A 13,037-nucleotide genomic window follows, 5' to 3' on the forward strand; every position below is an offset into this window, starting at 1 on the left:
TGGGGAGTAACAAAATCAGTACAGATCCATGCTTCATTATGGATTCTCTCCTCCCCTGACGGACTGTGAGAGTTAGGATTAATGAGGGCTCTTCCAGCTTTTTACCTTCCTTTCCACTTGACTTTGTGTCCTGGGCAACATTTTTATTTTTTTTACTTTTAATCCAAGTTTTCTTCACTTGAATGTGCTTAGCCTTTGACCAGCTATAAGGGAAGGGCTTCTCTCCCCATCTCCATTTTACTTTGCAGTGTAACCTAGAGGTTATAACCACCCCAAAGCTGTCTTTCTGCTGATCCCCTTTTTATGTGTGCTGGGGATAATGCAGCTTTTCTAGAGAGACCACAAGACTTGATTCATTGATGTTGTAACAACTGTCAAAATCTTGTGACAGAAGCGGAAAATTTTGTTGACTTTGGAAAGAGAGGTGGCTATAGCTGTAGTCTGGGTTCCAGCTGTAGGGGCATTTCTATTAACTAAAAAGGGATTCAGAACCTTATCCTGAGATGTTTTGATGAACTTAAAATAATTGAGAACAGTTTTTGTTTAGCTCTGGGTATTTCCTGAATATGTTTGCAAGTCAGACTGTGTAGTGCTGGGCTTAAAAGCCTGGCTCCAGCTTGAGTTTTGTTAAAACAAACAGAATTTATCATGGAGAGGTACATGAAATTTTGAAAAATTTCAAGTAACAATTAGTGGTGCTGTTGATAGCACAGTCATATACTTTTTAATTAAAAGTATGATCTTACATAGATGTCTAAAGAAAAAGAAAAGAAACTTTCTCTGCATATGCCATTACTACCATGCACTACCGAAGTGTCTCAGCATTTCCTGAGTATTTACAGTACAGAAATAATGACAGCAATCATACGGTCTGTCTTCTTTACAGGCTGAAAAGGAAATCAGGTCAAGGGTTGGTTACTGCATGATCTTTCTGGTGTCACAGAGGTTTTGAAGAAATTCAGGGAAAACTACTTTGCTGATGTCTGTAACTTTGAACATAGTTATACCCATGCTGTTGTCTTCTGGTCCAGGGGAGAGCTCTCTTCCTGGTGCAGGCAGGAGCATCCTCTTTTGCTCTGGCAGCCTGACTGCTCTGGCACAGTGGTGGCTGACTGTGGACACGGCAGAGAGGTGGGTCACATAGCGTTACATATAGTTTTGACTGATCTACAAATATCAAGGCAGAAATCTTGAACAAGATGCTGAGAGGAAAACACATTTTTTTATCAGTAAGTTGAGGGATTTATATTCCTCAGCTGATGTACTTGCAAAAATGCTAGACTTCACTCCTCGGTAGAATAAGTAATTTAGCCTGGTGGTCACAAATGTCACACTTGTTCTTCAGAGCAGTGTTGGTCATAATGGGGGACGTTATCTCTTCTGTTTTAGGTAGAGAAGGTTGAATAAAGATCGATCAAATGACAGCAAGAAAGGTTATGCAGAGTAAGTAAAAAGGACAAGAAGACCAGAAAAAATAAATGGGGGTGTTTTGTATTCACATGTGCTTGAGTACTGTTTAACTCACCTTTGCTCCTCTGAGCATCCCTCATAACCAGAAGCTCAATAGTGTGGGATAAGCATCAGCTGTAGCTACTTTTTCCTTTGTCTGCCACACATATCCTTCTTTCACTCTTTTCCTCAGTGCTTCACTTAATTCTTGTTGATTTCTCTGTTGTTTGATTCCTGCCTACCCGTCTTACAAGTGAAGCAAGATTTTTTAGTACCTATATGAAGAGGAACAAATGAAAAGCAGGAGGTCTGGAGCACACCTTCAACCATAAAGCTCCAGGAAACAGCCAGGTGGGAGAACCCTTTGTGCTGCTGGAGGAGGATGCCTTGCTCTCTCAGCTCAGATTGCAATTTTGCTGCTGTCCAGGCTGCTGCAGCAAGGCTTGGAGGCCTGAGAAACACCCCCATGCTGCGCACAGGGATGGCACCGTGGGGATAGCATTGGAAGACGGGACAGCGAGGACGCTGGCCCTCCCACAACACTGCCTCCCTTCCCCCTTCCTTTTCTTTCCCACTTGCGCACAGTGCTGTGGCTCGGAGGTCATTTGTTTCCCACAGCTTCACAGAACACTGTAGCAGAAAGGGGGACAATGGTCCCTTACAAGGGGTGATGTGAGGCTGTCTTTCATCTCTAATAAGCCCCTTCACTTGCACTGGGAAGCCTGTTGTGCGTGTGTGTGCATGCACGGTTCCAGTGTGAAACACTCCGCAGCTTCAATAGATGTAAAGCATCTAGGCTCTTTTGTTTTGGTTTTGAAATGGGCAACTCTTGGCATGTTGCAGCCTGAGGTGGGTTTTCTGTTCAGCACAAGTACATCAGGAGACATCATTTTTCCTTTTCACATAACTATTAAAATCGAGAGCCCATCTGGTCAGCATCAGTCAGCAGAAGGACTTAACCCAGAAAGCAAGGAGAGGAGGGAACAACTATCTGTAGCTCGCCTCTGCCAAGCACAGGCTGTCTTGTGCTTGGGATGGATCGCTAACTGAGCGTGGCAGGGGGCTGGCAAGCTGGTGAATTGACTCTCCTGGCAGTTGCCTGAAACCCACTGGCGGATGGCAGCTATTTGTGAAATCCACAGTAAAGGAGACTAAAAAGGGTGGCATCTACCCAGTCTGCAAACAAAAATGAAATTCTGTAGCTGCCGTCTTGAGCCTGCAATCAAATCACTGGAGCTTTTGAGGGTGATGGGGAAAGCATTGTTTAGAAGACAAGAAGTCAGGATTCCACCTGAATTTACACCAGTATTTCTGTGCTTGTTGACTGGGACACTTAATCCCTTATCACTTGAATCACTTGAAATCACTTGAACACAAAGGTATAGATAGCTCTAGCATCCTTCTAACACCTTCTGACTCCCTCATATTTGTCTATTCACCCCTTCATCCCCTCGAATTTACCTTACTGCTTTATTGTGTGATAGAGGAACTAGACCTGTGGAAAGGTTTCTAATTAGAATAAGCATCCCTTCTGCCAAGACGGGTCACTGTTTGCTTTTTATGTGAAGTGAGGAAGTAATCTGGAGGATCTCCTTTGAGAACATTTGTCTTTATGGAGAGGTATTTAACAGCTATGTACTAAAGCTTCCAATTGATCTCTACAGCCCTGTTAAACCATGAAAAGATCAGTCTCTGAGATTGAGCTGATAAAGCAGGACTACAGAAACCTCCACAGAGGATTTTAGAGAACATGATCAACACAGTGTAATAAAAGATTATCAGAAACTTATCAAAAGCTAGTGTAGTTGGTGGAGTACAGGAGCATTACATAAACAGGTAACTGTTCATTGCTGTATGAAGTTTCAAGGGGTCTTTTTCTGTTGTGCTTTTCAGCTGGCATGCTAGCATCTTCTTCCCCATAAGGAAAGCATTAAAATTGCTTAGAGCTGTCTATAAATTCTGCAGCCTTGCCTGTGAGAGCTTTGGACTTCTCTTTGAGCAATAAGAGAAAAAAGGAACCATGATGACTCGTGGAGCAGTGCTTAGTTAATCTACTGTATTATTCTATCCCAATCCAATTTTCAAATGTATAAAATACACCGTTTAAAGTGTTCTGTAAAGTCTGTCCTGTGGCTTCCTCACATGCCCACAGCGTGCTCATTGCTTCGTGCTGTCCTGCCGGCTAATCGTGACACCCTGCTAGCGCTGACCTGTTTGCTGTTCCCTCTATCAGGCGGTTCAGCTTGACGCAGACACTCTCCACCCCGTTCCCCTTCCTGCTGCTGACCCCATTTCGGTCTTGGCTCCCCTCTCTGATTCTAACATTTTCCACACTCTCTCCCCACCTCCCTTGCTGTTGGTGCCTCCATCCAAAAAATCACGTAAGTGGATGTTTATGCAAAATACGCGCTTCTAGGTACTAACCAGCTAATAGATACACCATGGAGAACAGCGAGATGCTCACAACGCAAAGATAAATGCTAATCTGAGTACTTTACAAACAGGATTACAAAGGGGAAAAAAAAGTTGTTTGTGAGGGGGTTGAGAGATACTTGGGACAGCAACTTAATCACAGAGCAGCGACTTTTCCTCTTTATGTATTGGGCTGGCGTCTACAGACAAACAAAATCCTCTGCTTAGGGTGTTTTCCATCTGCTCCATCCAACAGTCCCCTTTACTCAGGACATGTTTATTCTAAGCAGGGTGCGTGATTCATCACCCTTGGGAGATGAGGCAAGGTTTGGTGCTGATCTCAGACAATATTTCTTCCCTCCCCCGGCCCCACCTCCCGGCATGATTGTACTAGGAAATTACATCACTGATAAAATCTTTTAAGGGGAACATCCACCTTGTTACGGCACACAAAATAATAGAGAATTTTTGCTGTTGGGTTAGTGGCGAAGTCAATTCATTAAAGGCTATTCTGTACAAGGCAGCAGGCACAATAGACACTGAGAAATGTGACTTTGCTGTGGAATGTCACTGAAGCTAACAAAAAGTCCTGTGTGTGAATGGGAGACCTGCAGAAGAGAAGCGAAGGTACTACCACAGATGTCTGAAAATTCAGTCACACTTCAGATCCCCTGAAGTTACGCTTTCTTTACCTCTGGGAAATAGCTACATAAGAATCTAAATCATCGTTTTTGAAAGAGTTAGCTCCTTACCTTGCAGAGAAAGTGGGACGTAGATCTCTACTGGGAAAATAAACACAAGCAACAAATTTTCTTACTGTACTGGAGCTGGTGGGACTTAAAAGTCCCCCCCCACGCGTATATCTGATGTGACATTAGTCAATTAAATGAGGCATATGAAAAGAATGAATAGTCAAGTCGTTAACATTCCATATAGTCTGTAGCACTGTCCAGTATGAAGGGGAAATGGTTATAGCTGAGTTGATAAATATTTATTTCAGTGATATTTATTTCAGTGGTTTCCTCAAATGGAGAACACATGCATCCCTGAGCAACACATTCTTCCAAGCCAGTGCTGAAATTGTGCATGTCCTCCAAAACGAGCCACTACTGCTAGCTATGCCAGCTTTAATATGGAAAGCAAAACTGAGACACCAGAACCTTTAAAGTCATTTAAGAACTCATGCTATCAAAAGCCAAGCAGCATGTTAATTCCCTTAATATGGCAAAGCTCCCATATGGGTAATAATCTAGGCTATGCAATCTGTTTGCCAGAAGACCCAAAAGGTACACTTAGAATTTATTTGTGTTTCAGAATTTATTGCAAACTCAGTTAATCTAAGGGCTCCTTACAGTGTACTTAGAGCTGTTTCTGGTTTTATGGCTTTATTTAGTTGTGATTCTATTTGGATTAAACTCTTTTTCGAATGAACTTTGGTTTAGGTTTTCCACAATGTTTTTGCATCTGTAACTTTGAAAGATAAATCCAGAAACAGCAGAAAGGTAGTGCAAGTACCTCGTAGCTATCCACTTAAAAACAAAACAAAAAGAAAAAAACCACAAGCTTCTGGCTGTTATAAAATACACTTAATAAACACGCTATAGCGTTGTAAATATCTTGCCATAATCAAGATTTTACTGATTTTTAGGATGGGTGCTCAATGTAATAAGGGACCCTTGAGACAGAGTTCACTGGGTTGTTGTTCATATATATATATGTATATACTGTTTTTATGTGCTAAGTAGATATGAGTTGTTGAATACAGTATGATTCACTTCTTATCCCAAGCTTCTAAACAATACAGCTGTAGAGCTGCTAAGCAGGTATTGCATTCCAGCCTAAAAGTATGGCAATCAAGGGAAGTGAATTGTGTGCAATACAGTGTGTAAAGGACCTTTATGCATGGGCTGTGATGTGTTCAGTTGTGCATTATGTTCATCTTTCATGTTTTACGAGTAGACTTCAAGTCAGAATGTATAAAACCTGAAATATGTATTTGCTTACAGTTAAGGTTAAGGATAGAACAGTAAAAGATATAGGTCTGAAAAAAAAAAAAAAGCAGTAAAACATTTAACACGGTTACAAAGAATCATAGTTATTAGCTGATTTATTTCAAAAAATAAAAAAAGTTGCTAAGATTCAGGAGCACTGATTTGAATACCAGTGCTATGTTGTGGGAGAAAACAAGATTAAATATTTAACATTGATGTATCTTGTTTATGTGTGTGATGTTGAAGCTGACACCAAATTTAGGATGGAAGGGAACTAGATTCTTTAATTTTGAAGTAGTTATCCACACGGACATAAATATTAACACCAGCTATTTGCTTTGGTTTGTGTTTGACTGGCCCAGAATTAACTTGTATTTCTCCTGGATTGTTCCTGAAGGTGATGATCTCTCAGTTGTAGACAGGGAAATAACAGGCCTCAGCTTACCAGGGTTCTGCTAGAAAGGCTCTGGCAGTTTTTTCCTTTCTTCTTTCCCTGGATTTTTTTTTTTTTTTCCTCTGAAGGGAGAATAAATAAGCGTGGATTTAAATGGCTGGAATAAGAACAGTTAGGTTCTTTTTCAGCCAATACATACCTTAGTCTCTAGCATTATATTCAAATTGATTCATATGCTACATGGATTTTGCTTTGGATATGACAACACATCTGTGGTCTGGCAAGGTCTGTTAGAATGCCTTATGTACTTTTCCCTCTCTGCTTGAACTGAGAAAATATGATGCAGCTATGTTAACCAGCTCAGCCCTACTGCAATGGGGTTGCACATTGAACTAACAGCATTGTCCTAGTTGCAAGGTTGCATCAGTCACCTGCCTTTGCACTAGGCTGTATGAGGTGCAGATGAGCATTAACCATGGCCTTCACACCAGGCTCCATTCTGGAAACAAGAGTCCATCGGTGACTGCACTTTCTCCAAACAACATGTTGTGTTATTGTAGCTTAACCACAGGGTAATGCCCTGAGATTATACTAATCCAATTAAATGTATTGCTAGCGTTTGCAAACTGTTTCTGTAACTTCTATAATCTCATCAAAGTTGCAATGGCTATTGGTTAAACATAACTACATTTGAGGAGGAAAAGATAGAGAAGCCAATGGAGGATGGCTTATAGAGCTTTTCTCTATGTTCTTGCTGCATTTAACTGCCAAATGACCACGGCGCCTCTGGCTCCGATCTTGCCGTGTCTTGTAAGTTAAGTAGGCTTGGGCTGAAACCAACGTGATCAGCTTTTGTTGGGCACAGAATAGTGTTGGGTGGTAAACATCTTATTTCCTGCTAGGTTAGCATTGAGGCAGGAGGTGGGAACGACATAAAGAGGCACTGTGTTTGTTGAAATGCTGTCATCCACATGAAGTGCAAGTCTTGTTTTCACCACTTGAACCCATTGAAACTTCTGTGGCATTTCTCACGAGTTATGGGATGTAACATGACTTGGAGAAGTTCAGGGATGTATCCTTCATTTAGAACTTAATTATACAAGCCCAGCCTTTATTTTAGCACAGGTCAAGTTATTTTTCTTCAGCAATGCTCGACTTTACAATACAGATTGCATTAACTTTGTCTGGTGACATACGTGGAAAAGGTCTAGCTATGGTTAAGTTTGCCGGTATCCCTACAGAACCCGGGCAGACCTTTCTAGGCATTATGTTGTCTTTCCCACCGTAACCTTCGAATGGCAACTAATGCATTTGAGTCATAGCTGTTCATATGTTGTAGGACAAAGCATGTCCACAGTTAGGGTCAAGGACCATGGGACTATTTGTAGGTGTCACTTCTTGCTAGGGTACTCTGAAGGTACGCGTGTCTATACACCGGCAAAGGTAACGGTTGGTAAATTTGACAGAGATGGAATATCTCTGCTGTCCAACTTCGGTAAGACCTTTGATAATGTAAATTTGTCTTGCAAATTGCCTCTCCCTTCCTGAATGTCATTAGGTTATAGCGTTCGGGGCCTTTGTGCCTTGTGCCAGCCACGATGCTGTTGCTGGAGCAGGGAGGCCGGCCGGCTGACCCAGGAGGCAGTCATGCGGTGGTTTCCCAAACTACCAGTTAGGGCACACCTCCAGGTGAGGGTGGAAAATTCAGAGAAATTTCAGAAGAAAGGAGGGAAATGGGAAGTGCAGTTGAGAGGCAGTTGATCAGCTTTCTGGTAAAGGATTAAGCCTGTGGCTCTTTGTAGTAGGTGTGGCTGGTAAATTCTGCTTCTGTTGTGCAATAACCCCTGAGTTTTTAGAAAACCTTTCTAATGGGAATGGAAGGATATAAATGTAAGTGTCTGCTCAAGAGTTGCAACATACCCTTTGGAAAAATGTGATCGTGGATGTCCTCCCCCATACTTCTGTCTCCCTAGCTGTTAGGTTGGAAGCCCTGGGATCCTTGGCCCGAAGCCCCCCTGCGGGCAGGCTGCTCGCGAGCAGCAGGCTGGAAAGCAGCAGGGCTCTGCCCAAGTCTGCTTGGCAGGTATGAACGCAGCCTTTCTGTCAGAAGACTTACTGGCATCTACATGTTTTCACAAAACATTTAGTCTTCAGCAGATTGATTTTTAATTTGTTGTTATTATTTTTTATGGGCTTTACTTGGGAAATATTTCAGCATAGCCAGTATTAGAGTGAAGAGCGTACATGTTACTCAGTTCAGTGAGTATGATCACAGATGAGCCATGGCTGCAAGTTGTTGCTATGCTTCTGTTCACCACAAATGGCCGGAAGCTATAGGTATTAAACAGTTTAAGTGACTAGACCCAAATCTGCCACCAAAGATGTCCCCCCAAATCCCACTGCCTGCTGTAACAGCTGAACACGCGTACCTGTCTGCAGGTGAAAACTGGAGCGCTGTAATACAGGTTTGCAGACAGCAGCAAAGCTTTGAATCCAAATATGTGAAGTGAGCAAGTTAAAGTATGAGAGTGTTGTCATATTTTGGCTTTTGGTGCATGAAGCTGTCACTTTAATAATAAATTGTATTTAACTAAGTTGGAAGGGTAAATTTCTTGCACTCTCAACAAATTCTGCTCTGTGTTTCCATAGTAGCTTCATGTTTTTGACTGTGTGACTTTAATAGACTTGCACGGTGAAATGGTTACACGACTTCATTTTTGTGCCGATCACATACTATGAGCTTTATTTTACCTATATCGATGATAGCAAAGTTAAAACTTAAACCTGTGTATTTATAGGTCCAAAATAAATTGTGGAAATCCTATTATACATTCACAGAACCTGATATTTAATTTCATATCATTTATTTTCATTTAATAATTTTTACAAATTATTTTGAGAATCAGCCTTACTGAAAAGAAGCAAGATGCTAGGGAAAGAACAGTCCGTTCTTGTCATCTAGTCTGAGTGATCACAAATCTCTTTTGGTAGTTTCTTTGGCTGGAAGACCTGAAGCACTTCCTTTATAAGCAACAGATAAGCCTTGGAAGAATCCTTGGCCTTCAGTAGGTACCAGATATCTGGACATTCTTTATTTCTGTCTGAAAGGTTTCATTGTCCAAATAGACACTGCCGTGCAAAACGCTTCTCATCATATGCAGCTCCGTTGACAATGATGGAAGTTATAGGATGCTGCAGTGATCGATATCTGTGAGGCACCCTCCTAACCACTACTTCCTAAACTGTTTTCTTTTTATCATGTTCGTAGCATGGTAATAAAATGATGAATGTTGTTTAATTAGAATTATAATAGGTGTAATATATTTGTGTAGAACATATTTATTTACGTGTATGTGTACAGCACATCCTTATTATATCTGAATGATATCAAACGAGCCTACTAAAATTATGACTAACCTGTGATCCAGCATCTGTAAAATGTTCAGAGACATTGCCTTTAGGAGAAAAGTGTTTTCTCCTATGCTGCTATTTCAGAAATTCCACACAGTGTCACTGCTCACTAGACTTAGTGCTCTCCAGGTCTCCTGCAGCCTGGTGGCAGGTTAGCCTTCTTTCTTCACACAGCATCCTCAAAGAGCAGTTCTAAGTACACTTCTATATAAAGTGTACCGCTAATAAACATCTTTCCACTTCCTCAGACTCTGTTTTAAAGGGGAAATTAATCTTCTCACATTATTTGTGCCTTCAGCTTTTTGTTGATGCTTTAGTTCATGTATGAGGCTGGATGTAAGCTCTGTGAGATGTCTGCGTGCTGTTGTGGGTGAGCTCTGAATCTCACATTCAGTTTACCAAGGCCACCTGTCAGTCTTTTAAGTTACAGAAACTTTCTGCCAATGTGGAGCTTTTCTGAGAGTTTATGTAAGGATAAAAATTGAGGTAAGTTTCTCAAGGAAGAAAATAGAGTTGTTTAGTCACATTCACTAAGACACTACATAGTCTGTATTCAGTGCTTTCTTATGTATGTCAAGTTGATGTTATCTTTAATCATACTCTTATTTTGCAACAAAGTTAATATAATAATTGTTCTGCTTTTAATCAGTGTTCTTGTTCATTTGCTTTTCAAAGTCAAGGGCTCAGAACCACATTACAAGTTCTGCTTGAGAAGCATACTTGGAATTCCCCAGGGTTTGTACTCACTCATACTGCTCAAGTTGCTTGTTTTATATACTCCTAACCCAAGTGTGAAGAAGTTTAAATTGTTTGAAAGTGTAATGTAATCAAGTCTTAGAGGTTATGCCTCAGGTAAGATAGATAACTTGAGAAGAGGTGGAAAAGCAGCTGTTAGCTGCTTTTTCTGTGTGGGATAGGTGGACTTCCCATTGCATTGCTCTTTTGACATATCAGGCAGAGTGAATTTGCCCGTGATGTTCCTTTGCAGAAGCAGAAGTCAGTTGGCTTCACTGATACCAAGACAGGTAGCGAAGTCACAGCACTGTTTTTTGGAGAGGATGGGTTAAATATGTACATAAAGTAGGAATGCCCTGAATTAGATCGTTGGTCAATGACTAGACTTGCTTTACTTTCTGGCAATCAGGTTACACTGGAAAAATGCCACATGCTTCGAATGTCTGGATGTGCAGCTTAACAAGTCAGACGTACTTTTCTGTCAATCTTTGAAAGTTCCAGTGCAGCACACTAGTATTGGAAGGATAAGGATAGAAATTCCTCACAACTGAGGGAACAGTCCTTGCAGGATGCTGCTGGCATAATCATCAGCCCAGTAGTGGGTGAAAGTAACAGAGTAAAACAATTTATTATTTTTTCACATGTCATATACCCCTACTTAATACCCAGTTAGGATGGTGTGGCATTGTACTTTCAGCAAATATTTTTCACCATCTTTCACTTACATGAACACAGCTACTTTTCAACCCAAGCCACAGCTTTTTTTAAGATTTTATGGGACTGATTATGTAGGAAAAGACCAACCTCCAGCTGCGTAGTTGTGTGTTAGTAGTGATTATCTTTTGCAGGTTGGTCTTTCTTCCCTTTTTCCATAAAAGAGCAAATGTCTGTACAATGTGACCTCTACCTATGGCGAGGTTTTGATGCAAATGTACACACAGACGGGTGTCTACATTTAGAAGTATTTCCCTCCAAAGCAATGTTCTTTGCCTTAAGCCTAGGAGGTGGTGAAACTGTACAGTCCATGGGTAAATTTGGCAGTCTCAAACTTGAGAGGAATGAAGTTGCACAGATGAACGTAATCTTTAGTGTAGGAGGTTATAGTTTATCTCCGGAGTGGGGCTGCTAACCGCAGTCTTCGTTCTGGACCTCAGATGGCGTTTCAGACATGCTGGATTATGGATATAGGCCTGCTAGAAAGACAGGACAAAGAACTTTAATGTTCAAAGCCGGCACAGGGAGTGGGGAAGTTGTCTGTCTGCTGGGGAAAAGCTCTGCAGTGCTACTTGCTCTCCAGTGACTTCACACCTGGCTGTCCTGAGTGCCTTTAGCTGGGCAGAAAGTGACAAGGATAAGTATTGCAGTCTCTTGGGGAACTGAACTCAGCAGAAATGAGGAGAGTAGAATATGTGGTGCCTGCTCTTTGAGGCATCAGTGAAAATCTAAATGCATTCCTTAACTACGGAAAGCACAAAAGGTATAATTAGAATTAAGACAGAAACACTATAGAGAAATGGGTGATCAATGCCTCCGACTCAGCATTCTGTGATCATCTGAGCTTCCCTTGTGTGATTGATTTAGGGAAGTCTTTGAGTCTGTAAGGAGCCAGAAGCAGTCACTGGGAAGGGCAAAGTGCCGTGTTTGGGGAAGTGGGATTTTAACCCCAAGATTCACTTTAGCAGAGTGTTGGCAATCACATCCATACTGGGAAACATGCTCTGTGAGTGGCAGAGCTTGCTGACTTCTGTCCCTCCTCTCCAGGGCCAAGTCTGTCTCTCAAATGTCACAGCTGCTGTCCTATAGATGCCATCACTGGACGTGGCTGTGAGAATGCCACTGAAACTCCAAACAGCATTATGCAAGTCTTATTAAAACAATTAATATCATACAGGGAGGTACCCTTTTAGTAGGAAAAGTCATTCTCTCTGTTATTCTGAACAATGGTGTGAAGACTTAGTCACTGGATGTTTTATACATTATTGTTCATGCGGAAAACAAAGATCCAGACTCAGCTGATTGAAGGTGCCATAGGTACAAATCATCTCGTGAATAATAATCTGCTCACATGCTGAAAAAAATGCAGAAGTTATCCTTAATATTTGTAGATGACATTTGTCTTTCCAGAGAATAGTGAGTATCAGGAAACAACTTAGTGAAGTTACTTCATGAGATGCAGTTGTCTGCCTCCAGTTCTGAGAAACCAAATAGGAATGAAAATTGTAAGGGTGTTGGCAGCTCATCCCAGAGTTGCAGGAGGTTGAAGGATTGATGACCTGGCTTATTTTTACAGCTGTTTATCTCGCTTCTGCAATACAAGAATACATTTTAAAAATCCTTTAGGTTTCTAGCATGGGGAATAAGACACTAGTATGGAATTTTCTGCCTGGAGTTATCTGCTGCCTTATCTGGTCTCAGCTGAAACAGTCAGAAAAAAAAGTACAGGATTTACGGGAATTCGTTGCAGATAACGAGAACGTGTGTAACCGTTGCAGCTAGACAGATTCAAAATACATATCAACCTCAGATGACTACTTACAGTCACATAATAATTGATCCAGAGTTCATATCATGCATTTTAAATTGAAATAGCAAAACAAGTTTAATAAATTTAGTACCTTGAGTTGCTATAACTACATCAATATTGC

General features: G+C 41.2%; 1 protein-coding gene and 1 long non-coding RNA gene across 16 annotated transcripts in view; one reads left to right on the forward strand and one right to left on the reverse strand.

Annotated features, from left to right (window-relative positions):
* RAD51B (RAD51 paralog B) overlaps positions 1–13,037 on the forward strand; it is a 459,905-nt gene that overhangs the window by 237,786 nt on the left and 209,082 nt on the right. The gene's annotated exons all lie outside the window — the stretch shown is intronic.
* Positions 697–4,656, reverse strand: LOC311436912. Its single transcript, XR_014693168.1, has 2 exons — positions 4,614–4,656; positions 697–1,112 (listed from the first exon to the last, which is right to left on the reverse strand). It is a non-coding gene; the product is annotated as an uncharacterized lncRNA (long non-coding RNA).

The sequence above is a fragment of the Aythya ferina genome, assembly GCF_964211825.1.
Source record: "Aythya ferina genome assembly, chromosome: 5".
NCBI classification, from domain to species: Eukaryota; Metazoa; Chordata; class Aves; order Anseriformes; family Anatidae; genus Aythya; species Aythya ferina.